Raw genomic sequence first — 24,589 nt, forward strand, 5'->3', positions numbered from 1 at the left:
ATGATACCAAGTTTACCAAACACCCAGGATATCATTTTGTGATATTTCAGAAGACATTCTCTAAGTTTCTACTTTATTGCTCTATAGTATTTTTCTCACATGCTCCTTGTACTATTGCAGTTTTTCCCATTTGCTTGTCTTAGGGGTTAGTTTTCTCCAGCAAACAAGGACCATGACTTGCCCTTGAACTCCTGTGTTGTTCATTTACAATTGGAAATGATTTACAACTGGAGGGCAAGTTCAGGTGCACAATTTCTTGCCTAACTTTCAGTGACTGGCCCACATTCTCCCAGCATCATTGTTGTGGACCAAGGCATTCTCTTACACCCAATGCCTGGTTCCTTACGCTAAAAATGAATCCCAGTATGCCCTTCCAGTGTCTGGTCTCATCGCTAACTCTTTATTTGTCTTAAACTACCAGAATGCAACACACTTCTGCTAGGCCTTCTCCAGACTTTTCTCTTCTCATCTCTCTCCAGACACACTTCCTGCTATGTATTTTCTAAGGGGTTAAAATCTCCAAGTAAATCTCCAAGGAAAGAAAATTACTAATGGGGTCAGGTGCGTCAATCTAGTAAACTCAAAAGAGCTATCCATGCAATTGCATGGATAGTTTGGGCTTTTATATGGACCTTGGATCACCCCACAGTTTGGGGCTTTTATATGCACCACTATTTGGGCTTCATAGTAAATAGATGGGGAAACAATGGAAACAGTGACAGACTTCATTTTGGGGGGCTCCAAAATCATAGCAGATGGTGACTGCAGCCATGAAATTAAAAGATGCTTGCTCCTTGGATAAAAAGTTATGACCAACCTAGACAGCATATTAAAAAGCAGAGATATTACTTTGCCAACAAAGGTCTGTCTAGTCAAAGCTTTGGTTTTTCCAGTGATCATGTATGGAGGTGAGAGTTGGACTATAAAGAAAGCTGAGCACCAAAGAATTGATGCTTTTGAACTGTGTTGTTGGAGAAGACTCTTGAGAGTCCCTTGGACTGTAAGGAGATACAACCAGTCCATCCTAAAGGAGATCAGTCCTGAATATTCATTGGAAGGACTGATGCTGAAGCTGAAACTCCAATACTTTGGCCACCTGATGTGAAGAACTGACTCATTTGAAACTGACTCCCTGATGCTGGGAAAGATTGAGGGCAGGAGGAGAAGGGGATGACAGAGGATGAGATGGTTGGTTGGCATCACTGACTCAATGGACAGAAGTTTGAGCAAGCTCCAGGAGTTGTTGATGGACAGGGAGGCTTGGAGTACGGCAGTCCATAGGGTCACAAAGAGTTGGACACGACTGAGCCACTGAACTGAACTGAACTTGGGCTTTTATATGCACCCTGGATCTCTGAGCCAGGCCCCATAGTTCTCCCTCCCTCTTCTGAAGCAGTCGGCTGAGTTCCATTTCAGCTGGCAATGCACACCTAGGGCATTGATTTTGATGTCTAGGTCCACCCCAGAGACTTCGTTATTGGGAAACTTTCTTCCAAGATTCTGGCAATAGGTTGGCTGTGAGTTTGGGTTTTGCACAAATGTTCACTCTTTTTGCTGTCTTTATAATTATTTGAGTAGGGAGTTAGGAGAGGTCCTGTCAGGATCTCTAAGCCAACTGACTTTCAACCAGAAATCTGCTGCTGATTTTATTTTTAAATACAAATTTGTCTACAACTATTACCAATTAGGAAGATTTTATTTCACCACGTTGGCTAGAAAATTTCGGTTATTTCCCTCACAGAAGACGTTTTAAAAATCCTGATCAGACTACCACGAGGCCACCTGTTGAAACTCCCTGTTTGCTTGGCACTCTCAGACTCTGCTCAGCCCATTTTTGGAAGGCAGTCTGGGCCAACGTAAACCAGAAGACTCAGAAACATCTTTAAATTCAGAAGTCTCAGCTCAGATCCCTTGCTCAGAACAGTCATTAGCACATGTCTCTTTTGCATGAATTTAGAAAAAGTAATCCCTTCCTGATTATTTATTAGAATGAATTCATTATTAATTATTAGACTAAATCCCATTATTTCTATCTATTAAACAATTGCTATGTTATACTTATTTTTACAGAACAAGACACTTTAGTGTGATTTGCTAGACATTTGTCAAAACATATGACAGAAATAGTCTCCCTTAGAGTTGTGCACTATAGAAACTGAGCAACTGTACATGACAACCCTGCTCTTGTGCTTTTGCTCCTGGGAAAACTACATTTAGAGATCACAAGAGGACTTGTGGTTATATATAGTAGGTTGAATAACTGCTCACCCTCCTGCAACCTCACTAAAATGAAAGTAAAAGAAAAAAATTAAGGCACGCATCAACAAGGTCAAAGAGCAAGAGAGAAAGAAACGGCAAGAGAATTGTGAAAGCTAGAAAGCAAAGGGATGAAAGATAAGTGACATTGCGAGAATTAAAATGAATACTAAACTCACCAGTGGTAAAAGCTGAACATGATTTGCACTGTGGAACCCCTCTAATAATTAGAAATTGGCAGCACTAGGTAATTATACATTGGGAATGACAGCAGAGCTGAAAACAAGAGTGGTTATTTGAAAGTCTGTATGAGAAACACTCAGACTGTCAAATCGCCCGCGCTGTTCTCACTTAGCACAGCTTGGCCTCGGTATTTTCACACCTTGGTGGAAACCCAGAGATTTGTTCTCAGGACAGGTTGAATGATCTCTGGGATAAGGGAGAACAGACGGTGGGAGATGGGGATGCCTATTGGAAATAGATGGTCAAGTCAAAATCCACTTGGCCATTGAATATTAAGACCAGAGATTCTGTGTAAGCACTCAGTGTATAGGATATTGGCAGCCAGGCTCGTACCCTGCACAGGACAAAATCTTCACTTGAAATCTGACCATCCCAAGAGAAAATGTGCAAAGAGACTGACATCAGGGGTTCCGAGATCACCTTCCTGTATGTCCCAAAGATGGGACGGCACAGAAGGCCGCATTTCAGCTTTGGGGGGCCTCTTTCTTAAATATTAGCAGACAGTAGAGTGGAGGTGGTAGTGGTTTAGTTGCTAAGTCATCTCTGACTCTTTGCGACCGCATGTTGGGGAAGTTGGGGAGGGAGAAGAGGTACCCACCATTGAAAAGAGCCTGCATTCAAAGACTCAGGAAGGGAGGTGGCATGTCCACCTGTGTCTGTTTGAGTCCATCCTGGCTTTCTGCTTCCTTTCTCCCATCGCTGCCACCCACGCCCTCCCCACTGGTTCTCCTGACTCCCGTCCTTTTCAGGGCTGGCTGTGTTGATGCTACCTACCCCTCATCTGACAGTCTACCCTATAACTATTCTCAACAGAGTGTGGGCAAATTACATTTCTCCTAGTTTCAATACACTCAAAGTTAGCTTTTCAAGAGTCTATACTGAGAAAACACATGTGGGCTGTGTGTGCTTAGTTATTTAGTTGTGTCCAACTCTTTGTGACCTCTTGGACTGTAGCCCACCAGGCTCCTTTGTCAACAGCATTCTCCAGACAAAAATACTGGAATAGGCAACCAGTCCCTTCTCCAGGGGATCATCTCAAACCAGGGATCAAACCTGGGTCTCCTGCTTTGCAGGCAGATTCTTTACTGACTGAGCCACCAGGGAAGGCCAAAACAAACTTACAAAAATATAGAGATGTTTTCTTTCCAAGTCCCACATGCCGTCCTCCACTATCTGGCCACAGATGGACATGGTTTGACTGACACTCATTAGAAAGCACCAGCCTTCCTTCTCTTCTCCAGCTTTGAGCTCCATCTCACCATCTTTGCCTAGACCACACATTTCCTGAGATAAGAAGAATGAATGTTACAGGATTATACAGTAGCAAGGGAGTTGGTGGAAGCAGACTAAAAATGAAAATGAGAAGGAAAATATAGGAAGGAATTATTATTTAAAGAGTTCAGAATTGTTCAAGGAAAAATATGAAAATAAATGATCACTTTCAAACGTCTGAATTATTTAGTCTTAAACTACAAGAAGAGTACTTTTCCATCTACTTCTTCCTTGAATTCCAGAAGACTGGCTCATGTGAAAAAGCAGACATTTAACAGATTACCTCTTACTGACAAAAGACATGGTCATGAGCAGACAGGTACATTTCCACAGCACTTTCTCAAGCAGAAAACCCAGCTCCTCCAATGTTATCTCTCTGATTCCTTCTGATGCATCCAGGATTATTCTGCCCCAATAGAACCTGCTGATTCTCATCCCAGCAGACAAGACTGAGGTCACTGCAACAAGGAAAAAAATTAGTAATTCTCAACCATGACTGAGCCAACACTATCCATTATGCAGATTCTTCATAAGGGTGCAAGACCTACCTGACAGGATAGACTTTCAAAGAAATGTTCACGACAAGATGGAATGTGCTTGACTCAATAAGACACAATATGCATTTATGATGTCTTGTTGAATGTGAACTTACAATGGGATTCCACAGGCAATTTCACCTTTTCAGTCAGCATTCTTTGCGTTACTTACACCTCTTCTCTGCATTACTTATACCTCTTCTTCGCATCAGCATGGGAAATTTTTACATGAGTCATATTTATCTAAAAAAAATCAGATATAAGTAGACATAAAGACTGGGCCGACTCTCCCATTCTGGTCCATTTGTCAACTAATATACAGTATATCAGCACTGGCTAAAAAGAACCCAAAAATGCAAAATCAAGCAGGTCGGCAATAACATTTGGGTCCTAGACTTAAAAAAAAATAACTCTTAAAAGCAATGGACATCTGTCTCAGAAAAAAAGTAGAGAGGAAGCTAAGCTTAACACTTCCAAGGTTCTAGACCCTAGAAGCCATACTTGGCCCTTGACTATTGAATAAAAATTCTCTATTTCTTATTGCCAATAAGGAATTGGCTACTCTGAGCTCATGCGAAGGCAATTTGCAAACTCCTGTTTGACTTGGAACAGTTTCTAATGGCACAAACTCTCTGCTCTTTAGTACGTTCTGGTCAAGGAGGACAATGTGGCATTTGGCTTGAGGTCTGGCCCATTTGCTGGGGAAAACCCTCATGGTTCAAACAGTTGTTTTCAAATATTGTAAAACCAGGACAATAGGCAGAAAAATCTATCTGTTTGTTTGGTTTTTTTAAAGGAGGATGTCCTTTAAATAGAAGAGTATGGCTGTCACCTGCTTTACAATTTATAGCTGTTTGTGACAACAAACAGGATGTCAGGTTCTGTCCCTCTGGAAGGGTGCATAAATCAAGGGAAGTGTCAAACCAGCTTCTATCGCCATTTATCTAACAGGACAAGATGGTCTTTACCCTTGAAGTTTAAAACAGGCAGGATAATGCTCTGCAGGGTGGAGAGGATTCACGTTCTTTATCCAATGACCAAACACCAGGCCGGAATTGATGCATCTCTGACAATTTGCAAACCTTCACCCTTTCACTCAATCTCTTCTCACTTCTCTCACATCGGTTGGCTAGCTCTTTCTGCAGTATAATTGGACTGAAGCCATTTCCAACTCAATGGACATAAATTTGAGCAAACTCCAGGAGATACTGAAGGACGGGTAAGTCTGGTGTGCTGCAGTCCATGCGAATGCAAAGAATCAGACACGACTTAGCAACTGAACAACAGTTCCTATACTTTGAGTTCGAATTATTTGGTTCCTCTTAAGGAATTCCCTGATTTATGTTCTCTTCTTTCTCATATTAGTTGGGATTCTTGTAGCTCCATTCTCTGATATGGACTCTCTGGAGTCCACTTTATGATCACTTAAAAGTGTTAAAGTGTAGAGTCTTGAAGATAAGATGTCAGACACAAATGGCTGATGTTTATGAAAGAATCCTGGATGCTACAGCATCACTGCTCTTGCCCCGATTTGCAAAAGCATACTAAAGAGGCAAAAAGCTTTTTGTGTATGAAGGACATCATCTGATAATAACTTTTTAAAAATGATCAAATGAGTAATTAGCATTCAATGTTTGGGGCTCCACTCCCTAAGGGAATAGTCCCAGAAAAGGGCAAGCACTAGAAGCTTTATACTTGCTGATAAAGCCAATCTTATGTCTCTCAGAAGAAAATTATTTTTTAAAAAATCATGTTAGATCAATTAAACCTTTAGTTGTTATCTAGCCAGAGGCAATACATTTGAAATTTAAAGTCTCTGTCTCCTAATCACTAGGCAGCCAGTCGTTTGTTTTGTGACCTTAGGCAATCACTTAACCTCTCAGTGGCTCATATTTCCTCATCTGCAAAATGTGCACATTAGTGTCAGCAATCATGAAAATTATCACGAAATGCTTGCAAAATACCGAGGTAAAATAATGGCCTTCTTCTATAAGATGTGGCTTCCTATCTGAACTTTGGCATATAGTGGGCAACTCAATACATATTCATTGTCTATAATAATGAAAGCATGGATGCTCCAAATGTATTTAGCCATAGCTTTCATGTGGGCCGCCTTCCAGCTCCTTACAGCCAATATATTAATAGCTATTCCTCCAGTATGGCACCATCACCCCAGCTGGGTGGCCTTTGGACTAATCTGCCCTCCCTACTCCTCTCCTGCATTTTTCCTTCCTCTCTCTTTCCAATGTCCTTCTTCAGGGCACTTCTGCCTTTTCTCCTCCCCTACCCCCCAACCCCTGGAGCCATTTGACTTGCAAGATCTTAGTTTCCTGATCAGGGATAGAATCTGGGCCCCCAGCAGTGAAAGCGCAGAGTCCTAACCACTGGACCGCCAGGGAATTTCTGCTTCTTCAATCTGTTGTTCCCCAAACAAATCCCATGTACCACTCCTCTCTCACCCCACTGCTAATCCAAGCTAGCTCAGAGCATGTCTACAAGGACAACAATCAAAAGGGACAGTCACTTACCCAAAGAGCCCAGGAAAAGCATATTGGTGTCAAGACACGGCATTCCGTGGACTGTGTGTGCATGCTGAGTCGTGTCCAACTCTGTCACCCCGTGGACTGTAGCCTAACAGCCTCCTCTGCCTGTGGGATTTCCCAGGCAAGAATACTGGAGTGGGTAGCCATTTCCTCCTCCAGGGGATCTTCCTGATCCAGGGATCAAACCCATCTCTCTTTCAATAATAACCCAACTACCAACAACTGACTCAGTGAAGGGAGCACATTTCTCAAGCATGCATGACTTCCAGGGATGCCTCTGAAATAGGTGATCACGTGGATAATATAAAAGAAAAAAGTTCTTCTGGCTCCAGGGGACCCATAATTTGTCGTTTCATAAGGCTTAACGACTATCCCAGGAGTCTGGCATTTACAGAGCCAGTTAGCCTCCGGCGGCGGCAGTGTGAGGATACATTCTCAGAGTCCTATTTAGACTCTGGAAGCTTTCTTCAAACCTCGTGTTTCCAAATCAAAACAATAGGATTATTGTCATCTTAAAACAATGGAAACATTTCCTCTCTTTTTGTGGCTAGCTGATTAATTCTTCGCTGAAAGTTCAAATAGCCATTGAGCCTCTTGGATACATTTATAGCATCTATGTCTCATTTCAGCTTCAATTTCAAACTTGCCCACACTCGGAAGAAAGGATAAAAATAGCAGAACAGCATAAGCCAAACAGAGATGGCTTTGTTGGCAAAATAATGGGATTAAGTTTTTAAACATAGGCCTGACCATTTCACTCTTTGGCTCCAACACAAAGTATAGGCTGAAATGTCTCTTAGTGAGTGATGGGCAGGTGGTTACAAGAGCTCCAGTAAAGCAAGGCGGATGATGGAATTGGGGCTGCAGGGATGGAAGGAAGCGATGATCTATATGATGAAACTGAGGGCTTGATAAGTGACCAAAACCAAATGCTTTGGCAGTGAGCGAGGGAGCTTCCAGACCAGGAGAGTAACATTTTGGTGCTTGGTATTCAGGTCAGAGGGACATGGTTTGGAGGGTCATTTAACTGTCATCACTATTAACCAGATTAGATTATTTCTGTTAATTCAAAAAGAGCACAAGCATTTCAGCACTGAAGATGTTTTTAAATGCCTCTTTCTTGCTAGTTCAGTCTTAAATTCCTTTGCATTTTTTAAAGATTAATTTTCAGGAATCTACTCCCTTATCTATTGATCTTAAATAAAAATGCTCTGGAACCCACGAAAGAGGGCAAGAGAGGGGAGAGAAGGCAAACCCAAGTCTGAACTGTCTTGGCTCTAAATGGACACACTTCACATTTACACAATGTTCTGTGTCAAGCACATCTCAGTATAGTTGTGTGGCTTCGTTTTATAACATTAACAGGATGATTTACATGGAATATCAAAAAGATTTAATAGTCTAGTCATAGAAAATAAAGGGACACACTTGATTCTCATCCTCATTCCTTTGCAAAAACAAGTCACATGTCCTTATCTAGGAAATGTAGTACTTAATGGACAGGCACTGCCCAGAGACAACTCTACAACATAGAACTGGAAGCAGTAGGAAGTTCTTTGGTTTGTTTAAAATTTTATTTATGTATTCTTTGGCCACGCCCACATGTAGGATCTTAATTTCCCAAGCAGGGATTGAACCTGCACCTTCTGCCTTGAAAGTGCAGAGTCTTAACCACTGGACCACCAGGGAAGTCCCTGGAAGAATTCATTTTTTAAGAACATCTAGCCATCTCTGTGGGCTTTCCCTCATGTCTCAGATGGTAAAGAATCTGCCAACAGTGCAGGAGACCTGGGTTCAGTCCCTGGGTCAGGAAGATTCCCTGGAGGAGGAAATGGCAACCCACTGCCATATTCTTGCCTGGAGAATTCTATGGAGGGAGGAGCCTGACAGGCTACAGTCCACAGGGTCACAAAAAGTCAGACACAACTGAGCAACTAACACTAACAAACTAAGACATGTTGGTCACATTCCTCTTCATCTCTCCTCTCCCTATCTCATCACCCAGACCCCTTCATAGCTTATATCACTATCTAAAGATAGGAATAATCGAAGGGTAAACCAAATCCTGGGCTTCCCTGGTGAAACAGTGGTAAAGAATTAGCCTGCCAAAACAGGAGACACAGGAGACTCAGGTTAAATCCGTGGGTTGGGAAGATCCCTTGGATGAAGGAAATGGCAACCCACTCCAGTATGCTTGCCTGAGAAGTCCCATGGACAGAGCCTGGCAGGCTACAGTCCATGGGGTCGCAAGAGTCAGACACGACTTAGCGACAAAACAGCAACAAAACAGTTCCAGGCACTCATGGGTCCCAGGTTTGAAAAACTCCATCAAGAGTCTGTCTCTCTCTTCCCATTTTTTGCCTTTGCTTTCATGTGAGTTGGCTTCCTTTTCAGACAGGCAGTCACCACACACTAGCTTAGGATGGCCATGAGAAGCTTCGATTGCGCTGTCCCTAGAATCAGCCATCTCCGAAGAAAAAGAAAATAATAAAAATCACCTTTCTCATGCAATTCACAGCAATCCCTGAAAATCAGTCTGACAGATCTAACTTGAAATGCATGCTCACCGTTGAACAAATTTCATGCTTAGGAATAAGAAGTACTCTCGTCAGCCCCTCCAAAGGCAGAAGAGATGGAGTCATGGGATTTATTGCTCACCAGGAATTTGCGAAGGAGCCGTCTCTGAAAGGAAAAGCAGTTGGACGTTCAAGGAAGTACCACCGGTTATGACGTCGAGCTCAAAGAATGGGATGTAAACAGACATGGAACTTGTGAATTTGCTTATTATTATTCCTTCCTGTCATTGTTAGTTTTCTTTTAGTCTTTAGTAATATGTATCTTCTCATGTATTTCTGATTTTTTGCATATAAGAAGAAACCGGAATTCTTTTCTCCAGTTACACTATGGAATTTTCTAGGTTAAGAATGAGGTCACTCCTTCAAACACAGTTTTCAATAACTAATGTGGCATAACACAAAAATGACATTTCAACAAATATTTTGATAAGACGATCCCTTAAAATATTTGTAAAATCAAATCAGAGTGTATTTATTTTCATTTTGGAGGAAATGATGTTACTTGGGCAGGGGGTGGTTCTAAAGTATCCTGCCAGATGTGAGCATTTTGTCTTCTAGGGAGACTGCAGATTCCTTAAGATACTTGGAAGGTCAGATCTACAGAGTGTTCACAGGTGCCAGACCTCTGATTTTTTCTAAATCTGTATGTAGTGCTTGGATAGCACCTAGATTGAAATATGGATGGAGTCATTCATGTATTTATTCAAGAAAAGGGTTTTTTTTTTTTTTTTTTAGAGTTTTCTTATGTGGATCATTTTTAAAGTCTTTATTGAACTTGTTACAATATTGCTTCTGTTTGATGTTTTAATTTTTTGGCTGAGAGATTTGTGCGATCTTAGCTCCTCGACCAGGGATGAAACCCACCCCCTGCACTGGAAGGTGAAATCTTAACCACGGGACCACCAGGGAAGTTCCCAAGAAACGTAATTATTGTGAACATTGTTCATATTGAATATTAGCACCTATGATGTACCACAGGCACTGGGCTACCTGTTGGGGATACAGCCATGAACTTTAACTTAGTTACATCTACAAAGACCTTTGTTCCAAACAAGATTACAGTGACAGGTTCCAGGGAGGAAGGCATGAACATGTCTGTTTGAGGGCCACCATCCAGCCTATTACAGTGATCCAGCCTTCCTGAAACTAGTCGACATTAAAGTCAAGGTTTAAAGCATGAGTCAGTGTCTGGGGAGCGGTGTTTCAGACTGGGAATAGCGTGTCCAAAGCCTAGAGGCAAGAGCATGGTGCAATCAAGGAACTGAAAGAAGTTCCTATTTGGCCCAAGCTCAGAGCACTGGGAGAAAAGTTGGAGAGACAGGGCTGGAGCCAATTGAGTGCAGGCCACATGAAGGAGTTCTACGTTTATCTCTAGGCAGTGAGAAGCTGTGGAATGTTGTAAGAATAGGAGAGATATAATCAAATATGCTCTTTTGGACGATCTCTGGCTAATACAGGGGGGAAATGGATTAGGAGAAACTAGAGTGGGAGCGGATCAGTGAAGAAATTACTATCATGGTCCAAGAGAAAGAATGATAATGTTGGGGTAGGATGGAAAGAAATAGCTGGGCCCCAAGTGTATTCAAGGTTGAACAGGTTGAACATGATGGATTCAGCTATGGATTGGATGCACAGAGGAAAGAGAGTGAGGTGTCAGGAATGTCATCCGGGATCCTAAGTGTCATAGGTTGAATTGTGAAAAGTGAAAGTGTTAGTCATTCAGTTTGCATTCAACTCTTTGCAACCCCACGGACTGTAGCCTGCCAGGCTCCTCTGTTCATGGACTCAGACAAGAATACTGGAGTGGGTAGCCATTCCATCTCTGGGGCATCTTCCCGACCAGGGGATCAAACCCAGGTATCCTTCACTGCAGGCAGATTTTTTATCATCCGAGCCACCAGGGAAGCCCTATACATATGTGTATATATACATATATATATGGATGTATATACAATTGAATCACTTTGCTGTATATCTGAAATTAACACAACATAGTAAATCAACTATATTTCAATAAAAATAAAAAATAATGAAAAACAAAAATTGTCTTTTTCATCCAAAATTGAAATAATATATAACTTAAAGCAAAATCAGTTTCCAAACGATCCAGAGGCTGATCATTTTAACTGGAAAAACTAAACCAATTTGTCTTACATGAATAAAAATTAGAGGCAAAGTTTTAAAGAGAAAAAAAACATACTCTTCTCATTACCTTCCACCCATAAGTAATAACATAGTTCTGGTCCCAGTTTTGGAACCAGAAGATGAAGAAGCAGGTTTGAATAAGCAGGTTTATCAAATATGTTGATTTCTGCTCTTCAAATGGGATAACAATCATTCTGAATCACTTGAATTTGCTTTTGGGCTTCCCTGGTGGTAAAAAATCTGCCTGCAATGCAGGAGACCCAGGTTCAATCCCTGGGTTGAGAAGATCCCCTGGAGATGGGAATGACTACCCACTCCAGTATTCGTGTCCAGAGAATTCCATGGGCAGATGAGCCTGAATTTGTTTTAATCCATGTCATGATTCTAATAGGTGAGATGTGTGGTTCCACAGAATATGTATTAATACAAAGCAGCATTATTAAATCTGTTTATATCAAGTAGGAGGAAATCAGTGCCTATCTTGGTGCCCAGTATAGAACAGAAGCACAATACCTGTTTATTGAATGAATAAGTGAATCATTTAGTCCCCAAATATGAACATCAGAAATTTGCATTAAAGATTATCTACACTTGCAATTTCCAAAGAATTTTTACTCACAGAACTTTTTGTTCAAAGACACCTTGCCTGGAACTCAGGGTATAAAACTGATTAACCAGCACTAAGCTGGTTGAATATCACCAGAGATTCATCACCTTGCCACCTTCCCCCTCTCTCCAGCCAGCAGGACTGAGTTTCCAAGAGGCAACATTTTGAAAAGTACTGATTGGAGTTCCATTTAAGCACGGCAGATCGTCTCTTAATTTGAATTCTCTTCTGAACCCCACTAACAGGATAGTGAAAACATTTTTTAAGTTTTATTTCACAAGGTCAAAGAAAATGGTAGAGCACATGAAAGATCTCAGTAAATTTTTGGAACACAGAGAACCATGATGGAGTGGTACCTGACCTAGCAAAAGGGAGGAAGCTTCGAAACTTTGAGCTTCTAGCTAAATACTTAGATATATCAATTTGCAGGCAGAGCTCAGAAAGGCTCAGGATCACCAGTGAAGGTAGAGATGAAGTATAGACCCAAAAATAGGGCTTACTGAAGTCAATAGACTGCCACTGAGACTCAGGTGTGCTGTCCCACCCACAGCCAAGTGATTACCTACCTCTACAGGAGATCAGAGTGTTCCTCCTGGAAAACATTAATAAGGTAAGATCAGGATTCCAGGACTGCAGGTATGGCTAGAGAGAAAACAAAAGGGAAAATTGAAGTCTGCAGTTTGAATGATGATACCCCTAATCTCTGTCCATCTCTGGGCTCAGACCAGAAAATCAATAGCCCAGTCCGAGTAGTCCAGCCTATGAGTAAAAAATGAAGATTCATCTCTTGAGACACTGAATGATCCAGAACAAAGACTTAGGCTACATGCTGACATTTTGGGAGTTACTCAGCTAAAAGCTTTAATTTCTGCCCAGTCACTTTATGGTAAATTTCATTAAAAATTATGCAAGAAAAATTTCTCAAACTGAAGGATTCAGGACTCTAGCTTTGAAAGGGCTCTTCAAATGTGTTGTCAAAAGAGCTTTGTTTTGAAAAGACTCATTGATTAGGAATTCCAGCCCACTAAAGATGAAACAAATGATCTAAAAGCTTCTAGAGATTTAAAAGAAAAGGATTTCCAGGGCCATCCAGTGGTTAAGTCTCTGCACTTTACCATAGGGAACATAGGTTCGATCCCTGGTTGGAGAACTAAGATTCTGCATGCCCCAAGCAATGGCCAAAAAAAAAAAAAAAAGAGAGAGAGAGAGAAAAGAAAGAAAAGGAAAACAGGTCAAATACAGGGATAGAAAACAAAAAATGACTTCAAAATCAGGAGAAAAAAAATTTTTTAACTTCTAATGACCAAACAATAAATCAAGTGTAAAGGTAGAAGACATATCTCAAATGACTAAACTTCTTTTTAAAATTTATAATGAGATTAGCCTAGAAAACAATAGTGCAGTCATATCATGTTTCCCTGAGGCCCTGCTTTCCTCACCATCAGGGGCCCAGCCAAGTCACATTCTTCCTAATTCCCCTTCAATAGACAAGGCCAAACGGCTGCAAGAAATCAGGTTGCCCCAGAGGATCTCCACTGGAGGCCAAAAGCCAGCAGAATAGTATAAGTTGGCAAGAAGAAAAGAAGAGAGATCTTGAAAAGATATTTTTAATTAGGTGATTCAAAACAGCTAGAGATCATTTATTGACTCAGTTCCAGAGTCGTGGTTTCCAGTTATGACCTTCAGAACAGTACAGTTTTACTGTATTTGGTTAAGAAATTGAAAATACTGTAATATCAAACTTCATGGGATGTGGTGATGGTGAGAGGGATGGTGATGATGAGGATGGTGTTGATAAGGATGATGCTGATGAGGTGGTGGTGATGCTGATGAGGTGGTGGTGATGCTGGTGATGGTGATGATGCTGATGACAGTGGTGATGGTGATGACACTGATGCTGGTGATGATGGTGGTGATGATGCTGATGCTGGTGATGGTGACAATGCTGGTGACGGTGATGATGCTGGTCATGGTGGTGACGCTGATGACGGTGATGCTGGTGATGGTGATGACATTGATGCTGGTGATGATGGTGGTGATGATGCTGATGCTGGTGATGGTGATGATGCTGGTGATGGTGATGACGCTGGTCCTGGTGATGACACTGATGCTGGTGAAGATGGTGATGATGCTGATGCTGGTGATGGTGACAACGCTGGTGATGGTGATGGTGATGATGCTGGTGATGGTGATGATGCTGGTGATGGTGATGACGCTGGTCCTGGTGATGACACTGATGCTGGTGATGATGGTGGTGATGATGCTGATGCTGGTGATGGTGACGATGCTGGTGATGGTGATGACGCTGGTCCTGGTGATGACGCTGATGCTGGTGTTGATGGTGGTGATGATGCTGATGCTGGTCATGGTGATGATGCTGGTCATGGTGATGATGTGATGGTGATGATGCTGGTGATGGTGATGACACTGATGACAGTGATGATGGTGATGGTGATGTTGATGATGCTGATGCTGGTGATGATGGTGGTGATGATGCTGATGCTGGTGATGGTGATGTTGATGATGCTGATGCTGGTGATGATGGTGGTGATGATGCTGATGCTGGTGATGGTGATGATGCTGGTGATGGTGATGACGCTGGTCATGGTGATGATGCTAATGATGGTGATGATGTGATGGTGACAATGCTGGCAATGGTGATGACGCTGGTCCTGGTGATGATGCTGATGACGGTGATGATGGTGATGGTGATGACACTGATGCTGGTGATGATGGTGGTGATGATTTATAGATTTCTTTTTCAAAAAGTAAAACTAAAGCAATTCACATTAAGATGGTGAAGCCAGGTCTTCCACAGTGGGTGAAAATACCAAGCATCTTGTGATTAGACTGTTATTTATACTCATTTTGTTTTCTACATAGCATATAGTTTTCAGTAAAATCTTGAAAAAGAGGACACAACTCTCTATTCACAACAAATGCATAAATTAGAAATTCTATGTAATGATCCAAGGGATTGAGTCTTTTCCTCTTCAAACCAAAGTTACCCCTGATAAACTACATAAGCCACACACATTAAAAAGATGTGGTGAAAATTTTGTGATTAAAATTGTATTCCTACAGCACCAAATGCTGGTGAAGATGTGGGCAACTGGGATTCTCACACATCACTGGTGGGAATGCAAAATGGTACAGCCATTTTGGAGGCCACATTGGTGGTTTCCTAGAAAACTAAATATACTCTTACCATATGATCCAGCAGTTGTGCTCCTTGGTATTTGCCCAAAGAAGTTGAAAACGTATGTCCACACAGAAGCTGCACATGGATGTTTATAGCAGTTTTATTCATAGCCGCCAAAACTCAGAAGCAATTGAGATGTCCTTCAGTAGGTAAATGAATAAATAAACTGTGGTACATCCAGACAATGAAATATTATTCAGCACTAAAAAGAAATGAGCTATCAAGGCATGAAAAGACATGGAAAAACCTTAAATGCATATTACTAAGTAAAGAAGCTGATCTGAAAAGGCTACACAGTGTATGATTCCAATTATTTGATATACTGGGAAAGGCAAAACCACAGATACAGGAAAAAGATCAGTAATTGCTGGAGGTTGTGGAGGGTGAGGAGTGGTCAGATAGAGCACAGAGCATTTTTAGGACAGTGAAACTCTTCCATATGATACTATAATGATGGATGCATGTCATTATACATTTGTCCAAACCCATAAAACTGACACCACCAAGAGCGAACCCTAATGTAGTCTGTGAGCTTTAGGTGATAATGAAGTATCAGTGAAGCTTCATTAATTATAACAAATGTACCATTCTGGTGAAGGATGCTGACAATGAGTGGCGTTATCCATGTGTGAGCAGAGAAGGCATATGAGAAATCTCTGTACTTTCCTCTCATTTTTTGCTGTGAACTCAAAACTGCTCTGAAAAAAAGAAAAAGTCTCAAGAAAAAATTGTATCTCTTTGATTTGATAACTATGATCCTTCTTAAAATGCAATTACTGCAGGAAATAGGAGTGCTCTAAACTGTGAGGAGTCTTTGAAATCTTGATATGAGTGAGTTTTCAATCCTTTGGAAAAGCTGATTTTTAAGGGGGAAGGACTATAGATATGGAGTTGGGCATAATGAGGAGACACATCAGATGCACAAGCCTCAGGCATGACAGCTAGACTCAATGCCATGTAGACACTGTTCATTCATTCAACAGATGTTAATTACATGCCTAGAATATGCCCATTTACTGTATGGAACTCTAAGACATAGATGAATCAAACAGATAAAGTCTCCTGTCCTCACAGAGCTTACTCTTTAACAGAAAAAGCTAGAAAATAAGCAATAAACAACATAAAGTTGCTTCATCTAGTATTTTAGAAGGCTATAAGTTGCTATAGAAAAGAAAGAAAAACAGAGCTGGGTCAGTGGTTTAAGGATGCCTAGGTTGTAGAGGCAGGTTCTAATTTTAAATATGATGGGTGGTTTGCTTTTCCAAGTAGGAAATTCAGTGAAAAGCCCAGGAGTATATAATCAGATCCCAAGTTTTAAAACCATGAAAAGTGCATCAAGGATAACTGCTAGACACTGAAAATTCAACATAACACATGGGCTTAGAGGTAGCGAAGGCATTTATTATCCTCTGTGGATATTTATAGATGTTCAAATAACATCATGTTATCTCCGTCATTGTTTCATAAATGCAGGGGACATTCTGAGTCTCATCTCACAATCAAAAGCAAAGGAAAATATGTCCCTTTTTAAAATTTCAATTTGATTATATTTAGGAGAAGCACATGTTTATACTCTATATAGCATAAACATGTATCAACAGCCCATATTTGATGACATTGTGAAAACCAAGCCTGTAATTGTGATTTTTAAATCAGGAGTTTTTTGGAAATTTTCAGGTCTTATATCTCGGTCATACTGACTGTCTTCAACTTCCCTGTCTTGAAAAAACTATACTTTGCATGAAATTACCAGGAATTGATTCAACAAATATTTTTTATTGTAAACTATGCATGTGCATGCTCAGTCACAAAGTTGTGTCCAATTCTTTGCAACCCCATGAACTGTAGCCCGCCAGGCTCCTTTGTCCACACAAGATTTTCCACACAAGAATACTGGAGTGGGTTGCCATTTCCTTCTCCAAAACTAACTACACTTAAATTTTTTTTAATGTTTTAAAAATTAAAAAAGCAAAGGAAAATATGTTTCTTAGAACAATGACACAGCTTCACTTCCTCTTCATCTGTAGATTTACATAGGTACCAATCAGGCTTAATTGATTGTGATGTTTCCCTCATCAGCTCATAGTTTCTAGTGGCTCAGATGGTAAAGCATTTGCCTGCAATGCAGGAGACCCAGGTTCAATCCCTGGGTTGGGAAGGTCCCCAGAAGAAAGGAATGGCAACCCACTCCGGTATTCTTGCCTGGAGAATTCCATGGACAGAGGAGCCTTGGTGGCTACAGTCCATGGGGTCGAAAAGAGTTAGACATGACTGAAGCAACTAACAATACACTACTACTTCTGTCATCAACATATGAAAATGTTAAAATGTTTGAATGAAATATACTTTCAAAAGATGATGATTACTCTAAGTGTTGAGAATGTGGTGATCTGCTTCACAATAAAAGAAGAAAAAAACAGAAGAAGCATTGCCTCCATACGCTCTCCTTTTCTAAAAGAAGGTAAGCCCTGCGTCACCAGGTTCTGCTGTCTGTCATTCATGTTCCGGAAGTTGAGAAAGCATTACTTGGTAATTGAAGCTCATTGAAAATCACAGGGGAGAAACAGTCAAGAAAAACCACATTAAAGGGCAAGAATTCAAGTCAAGATTGTTTTGGCCTGGATCAATAAACCTCTGCCTTGAGATTTGCTTTGTTTTGCTTTGAGTCCCTAAATCATTCCTTCATTAATGACTTCCTAACAAAATCTATGTGCCAGAGCTGGAAAAGAAAAGAAAGAGGTGATTAAAATGTAGCAATCTGACCAGCAACAACTGAACAAGATCAAACAATGATGAAAATAATGCCTTGTGAAGCAAGATTCCTTATCCTGAGGATGTGAGGTAGATGTTTCAGGCACAAGTTGCCTGGGTAACAGAGAGTGGCCTGCTTTCAATGTTTCATGTTTGAGGTAGCTGGGAGAAATCTAGGGTAAACATTTCTTATTGGGAGAGGGGTTTGTTGTCCCACATCCAATCCCCATTCTGCTGGGGTGGAAATCTTTGTGTCCTGGGTCAGCTAGATCTTTCCTCTGCCTGCTCCCAGGGCACAGGCAATGTGACCCAGGATCAGTTAACAGGATGTGGCAACTGGAGACTGAATACTGTGTGTGAGACCAAGATGGTCACCAGGTAGAGTTGGTTCATCTCACGTGGGGCACAGTCATGGTGATGGAAGTCGCAGTGTCCGAGGTCACGATTGCAATGTCTGGAGGCTTTTCTTTTAGTGTGACTCATCTGTGATTCCAGCCTCGTAAACTCCTGCTGCTCCTGCTGCTGCTAAGTCGCTTCAGTTGTGTCCAACTCTATGTGACCCCATAGATGGCAGCCCACCAGGCTCCTCTGTCCCTGGGATTCTCCAGGCAAGAATAATGGAGTGGGCTGCCATTTCCTTCTCCAATGCATGCATGCATGCTAAGTCACTTCTGTTGTGTCCAACTCTGTGCGACCCTACGGACAGCAGCCCACCAGGCTGGCTCCTCTGTCCGTGGGATTCTCCAGGCAAGAATACCGGAGTGGGCTGCCATTTCCTTCTCTGCATGTAAACTCCTAGAGGCGTCCTATTCCAGTCCTCAAGTCTGTCTCCCCGGCCTTACTACCAATTCTAAAGCTCACTAATAGCCTGTAACAATCTACTCTCTGCTCAAATTTCCTTTTCCAGCCAAGAACCTTGACTGACAACATACATGTGAAACCAGAAAGATAAACTTTTTCATCTCACAAACGAGAGATTGTGTCAGAGGTGTGATTTTCTCTGGGTTACTCAGCAATGTGGTGCTTATTACATCATAGCTCAAATATTGAAAAGATTACAGTATTGAAAATTACGTATGGAACCAAGGAATCAATTAAGGGATAGATTTGAAGTTTAAGTATTGAAAATCAATAAAGCCACCATTTGAGAGCATGCAATGCAAACCTGGGACAGAGCTGAAAACAGATATTTAGGATTACTTACATTAGGAAGTAAGTTAAAAAAGAGTCCACATGAAGGCAAAGAGGAGATTGATAAAATTGTAAGCAAAGCACCACAAGTGGAGGATTGTTGAAACCAGAGTTTGAGAACGTGATTCCAAATAGAATAACTGATCAGCAGTTGACAGCACCATCAACAGACGAAATTCAAATCACTGATTGCAAGGTGTGGAGGGTGTTCCACACCATCAAGCAATTCTCTGACACCAGCTGGTTGTCCTAATAGTAAGCCCCTACACACAAATGAGTTCTGTTCCAAAAGCATGTTCATAAGTCCAATATGTTTATTAGGTTCAACAAAGTTAGCCTAGGTACCCAACTAATACAGCTATATAGCACTGTATATAATAGGTTTATAACACTTTTCACACAGATAATACATAAAAAACAAACACAAAAAATGGTGGTGGTGCACAGTAAAAACAAATAATAGCAGATTGAGACAAGGACAGTTCTATGAGCCACTCTAGCAAACTAATCAAACCCAACGAGGGTGTCATTCATGGAAACCTCTGACCTGCAGCCAATGGATCAGAAGCACAGGTGACATTGAATTTGCGATTGACATCTGAAGTGGGCATGGTGGAGCAGGGGTCAGGCAGCCTTATATTTGGACTGAGCCTTAGACCTGTGCAATCTGACATTATCTCCAGGTTAGAGAATGTCAGAATGGAGTTGCGTTACAGTAAGTCCCCTCCATACGAACCTTCAAGCTGCAAACTTTCAAAGATGCAAACGTGCATTTCATCAGTGTCAGGCATGAGTGAAATTGCAGCGTAACCTCCATCTCCCACTGCTAATGACCCTTCAGCTCTACCATCTCCCACCTCCTCTCCTTTCTCCCATCAGTAACTCTTCTTGCCTGTTCCCTTGATGCCAGTCCCTGGGTGCCAGCTATTGCATTGACTACTGTACTTTTCAAGGTCCTGTACTGTAAGATTAAATATGTTTCCTTTATTTTTTGTGTGCTTGTGTGCTTCATAAGTTTCATGAAGGTATGATCTTTCTCCTCTTTTGTTCACTTCTGCTTCCCCAGGGCTTCAAATAGTAGCTGAAACTTGGTAGTCACCCCATAAATATTTGTTGATAAAGGGCCAAAGAGCCACTAGGCTTTCCTTGTGGCTCAGCTGGTAAAGAATCTGCCTGCAATGTAGGAAACCTGGGTTCAATCCCTGGGTTGGGAAGATCCCCTGGAGAAGGGAACAGCTAGCCACTCCAGTATTCTGGCCTGGAGAATTCCATGGACTCTATAGTCCATGGGGTTGCAAAGACTGGGACACAAGTGAGCAACTTTCACTTTCACTTACAAAGAGCTAAAATGTGAAAACACAAAACAAGCTAAAAGGTAGAAAAATGCATTCAAAAGATCATTTAAAAATCCAAAGTCTTTCATCAACTAAACATTTCTACGAAAATCCCTATGAGATGAGCCCTTGACTAGGAATCTAATCATTTCATCTTTAATTTTTCCTGAATAATACTTGGCTCTTGTATTTTTGATATCTACTATTTCAAGGAATTTTTAATTTCCAGAATAACTCACAATCATTTATACTCAGATTTAATTGAACAAACATTGATGGAGGGCCTTCTATTTACCAGGCAACATTTATCCAATTTGATTTGGCATCATTACTGTTACAGCTTTGTAATCAGCCAGTAAATATTTTTGAAATATGTACTCTTTCAAATTTGAATAGAGGCGAATTTTATCAGCTGGGATGGTAAAGTGCAGGTTCAGATTATTTTCCTCCCATAACCAGGATTCCTTCTCTTCATGGCCCCTGAATTTTATCTACTCAAAACGAGTGGGAGTACCCCACCTGGGGCAATCATAGGATTACAAAACCACAGCGAGGCAAGCACCAGGGGGCTGCAGGAGCCACAAGTAACAAAGGTTCGATCCCTGGGTTGGGATGATCCCCTAGAGGAGGGCATGGCAACCCACTCCAGTATTCTTGCCTGGAGAATGCAACGGACAGAGGAGCCTCGTGGACAATAGTCCATAGGGTAGCAGAGTCGGACAGGACTGAATCAATTTAGTATGGCGTGTACACACATACACCAGGACAATCCATTTCATCTACCTTTGTGCTCCTGGTCAGAAGCGGCTTTACATCATTATGCTAAGAAAGAGTGTACCTTCAGTTCAGTTCAGTCGCTCAGTCGTGTCTGATTCTTTGCAACCCCATGGACTGCAGTACTCCAGGCTTCCCTGTCCATCACCAACTCCCGGAGCTTGTTCAAACTCATGTCCATTGAGTCAGTAATGACATCCAACCATCTTATCCTCTGTCGTCCCCTTCTCCTCCTGCCTTCAATCTTTCCCAGCATCAGGGTGTTTTCCTATATCTTATCTTGGAGTAATTCTACAGGACTGTATATGTCTACCACAATTTTATAAACTATTACTCTTCTATCAAATCATTATTCTTATTTTCTAGATGAAAAAACTAAGGTAGATGATTGTTTCTTATGCTATAACATCAAGTTTATTATAGAGTCTGGATTAAAATTCACTCAAAGCTCAAAGTATCAACTTCTGAATAGTTTCCTGAAGCTTCCTGATTTTTTATTAATACACAATTTCTTTTCTAAGGTAAATGACATTTTCCACAAACCAATGTCTTTTGGAGTTAAAGTATATACCTCTTGACTCCATAAATGACTCCAATTTGACCAACCACCTTTCAAAATTGATTTTTAATTTCTAAATGTAATAGTACAATTTTCAGAGATGCCATTAAAATTTCATTATAACTAATTCTATGGGATGTGTTAATTAATTACTTGTAGAGGAATTTCACTATCGTGAATATTAAATTTAGGCATCAAATTCCAAAGCAGCAAGAGGCAGAGAGAAAACAAGACTGGTGTGTGATAGCTCTGAAATAAATTAACAAAAAGACAAATGGCAAAGTCAAGATGTTAATAAGTTACCATTTTTACTGAGCATCTAAAATGCATCAGACCCTGTACTAAGCTCTTTCTGTTTATTTATTCCCAATCCATTCTCTCTTTCAAGGTCCTGCAGCTTTAGTTTACTGGAATTCTTACTTTTGATTAGTTTGGGTAAATAATAAGGGGATTAAACATTTTGGGTTGATGTATTGCTTTTAATTTGTGATGAGAATAATAATAATGCGGGCAGGAGTAAGAAAAGATGGTAAGTTCTAGTTAATATCTACTTCCTGAAGATTGATCAGAATTTCCTATTTTGTCACATGGTTCCCAGATGTCTCAAAAAACATTTTTATCAGTTTTGTAAGTCAAAATCTTTGATAAGTCAAGACCCCATGGCTGCTGCTTACCATTTTAACCAGATTCTAATTTGGCTGCCAGAGTTCACATCACGGCATACAATTTTGAGCGTTTTAAAGTTCTCACTGCCTAACAAACAAAGGCTGAAAATCAGCTGAATGGGAGGAAAATTCTCTTATCTGGCACAGAATGATAATGAGAAACTCGAGTTGTTATGCTGCCAGCCCCAAGGTCAGTGGAAGCCAATTATTTCACAAGGTCTTGCCAATGGTATGTGTTTATACTTAAGTGCAAATCCAGCTATGTCAAGGTTACAATATTCAGTTGAAGAGAATGTTTCCAACACCGGAGAACTAAGGATTTTTAACCACAGGATCGAAAGGAGGTGCCTCTTGCTCCTCATTGTGTACAAGTCAAGACCTGAAATACTGGGGGCAGAAGAACCTGACGGAGGACAAAATTCCATTTAATGGACAGTGCTGTTCTCTCGGGCAAGGGTGAGGTGACAGGATTTCAGGATAGGAAGGGACTTTTGTGATAGAAGATACTCAAGTGTGGAGACAGTTAGACACTTTCACAAGGTCATAGTAGGACTGGAATCGAGGTCTCCTGACTTCCCACTGCTTCTCTGCTGGAAAGATTCCTTCACCTGTAGAGAGTGCAAGGTCTTCTTCCTGGTGGGATCCAGCCCAAGGCTAGTCTAGTACCGTATCACGTACGAACCACAAGCAAATCATGTAGACCATGGTTGTCAAGACAGGTTGTCACCCTTGCCTGGATGCAGCGAATTCTAACACACTTAAGAAGTGATAAGCTTAGAAGAGTTGAATAAAGCTTACATTTGGTAAGCATTTGTTTTTGCATCAGTCCCACGTGTAACTCAAGAACTTCTTGTCTCCACATTAAACTGCTCCTCTCCTTAGGGTCATCCTTACGATAAAGATTTGATCAGACAACAAATATATATTGAGCCTTCCTCTTGAAGCACTAAGTTTTCTCTTTTAATGTATTAACTTCTTATCATTCCACTTAAGTTTTTAGAAGGGTTGACAAGTTTCCTTCTTTTTTTTTTTTTTTTAATTCCAGTTTCATATATACAAAAGAGAAACAACAAACTGAGTTGTCTATAGGCTTTGGAATAATAAGGCATTATTTAATGTCCTCTTTAATATTTTAGGGCTTCTCGGTTGTTCAGACAGTAAAGAATCTGCCTGCAATGCAGGAGAAATGAAGTGAAGTCGCTCAGTCATGTCCGACTCTGCGACCCCGTGGACTGTAGCCTACCAGGCTCCTCGTCCATGGGATTCTCCAGGCAAGAATACTGGAGTGGGTTTCCATTTCCTTCTCCCGGGGATCTTCCCGACCCAGGGATTGAATCTGCATCTCCTGCAGTGGCAGGCATATTCTTTACCACTGAGCCACCTGGGAAGCCCATTAGGTGTACTGTAACAATCTTTCTTTAGCCAGATGACTAGTTCTTTTTTTCCTGGAGTTTGGGCACCACTCTGCATGCATTCTGAAAGTGGATCATAGCCTTGATAGACATGAATTTCAGGGATCCAGCTCAAGGTGTGAGTTCCTATAACAATTCAGAGCTGGTAATACCAAGGGCTCCATCATGGGTTTAAAATTCAAGCTCAGAGCTTCTAAAGCCACAGATGCGATAGAACAAAAACACAAGAAAATGGCACGAGAAATACTCTAAAAGAAGACCTTGATTTTCTGCAAACTACCTGTCACTCTGCAAATGCTATGCTCCAATCCAGTGCCCAACATGAGAGACATCTTGGAGAAAACCAGGTCTACATAGACTGATTTAGATGGGGAAACAGTGGAAACAGTGTCAGACTTTATTTTTTGGGGCTCCAAAATCACTACAGATGGTGACTGCAGCCATGAAATTAAAAGAGGCTTACTCCTTGGAAGGAAAGTTGTGACCAACGTAGATAGCATATTCAAAAGCAGAGACATTATTT

The 24,589-nt window shown here is 41.1% G+C and overlaps 1 long non-coding RNA gene across 1 annotated transcript; it reads right to left on the reverse strand.

Annotated features, from left to right (window-relative positions):
* Positions 1-734: 734 nt before the first annotated feature.
* LOC133258290 (uncharacterized) lies at positions 735-22,890 on the reverse strand. The gene is made up of 5 exons (XR_009739913.1): positions 22,664-22,890; positions 12,745-12,820; positions 9,418-9,532; positions 4,320-4,550; positions 735-4,229 (listed from the first exon to the last, which is right to left on the reverse strand). It is a non-coding gene; the product is annotated as an uncharacterized LOC133258290 (long non-coding RNA).
* Positions 22,891-24,589: the final 1,699 nt, after the last annotated feature.

The sequence above is a fragment of the Bos javanicus genome, chromosome 12 (assembly GCF_032452875.1).
Source record: "Bos javanicus breed banteng chromosome 12, ARS-OSU_banteng_1.0, whole genome shotgun sequence".
Lineage (NCBI taxonomy): Eukaryota > Metazoa > Chordata > Mammalia > Artiodactyla > Bovidae > Bos > Bos javanicus.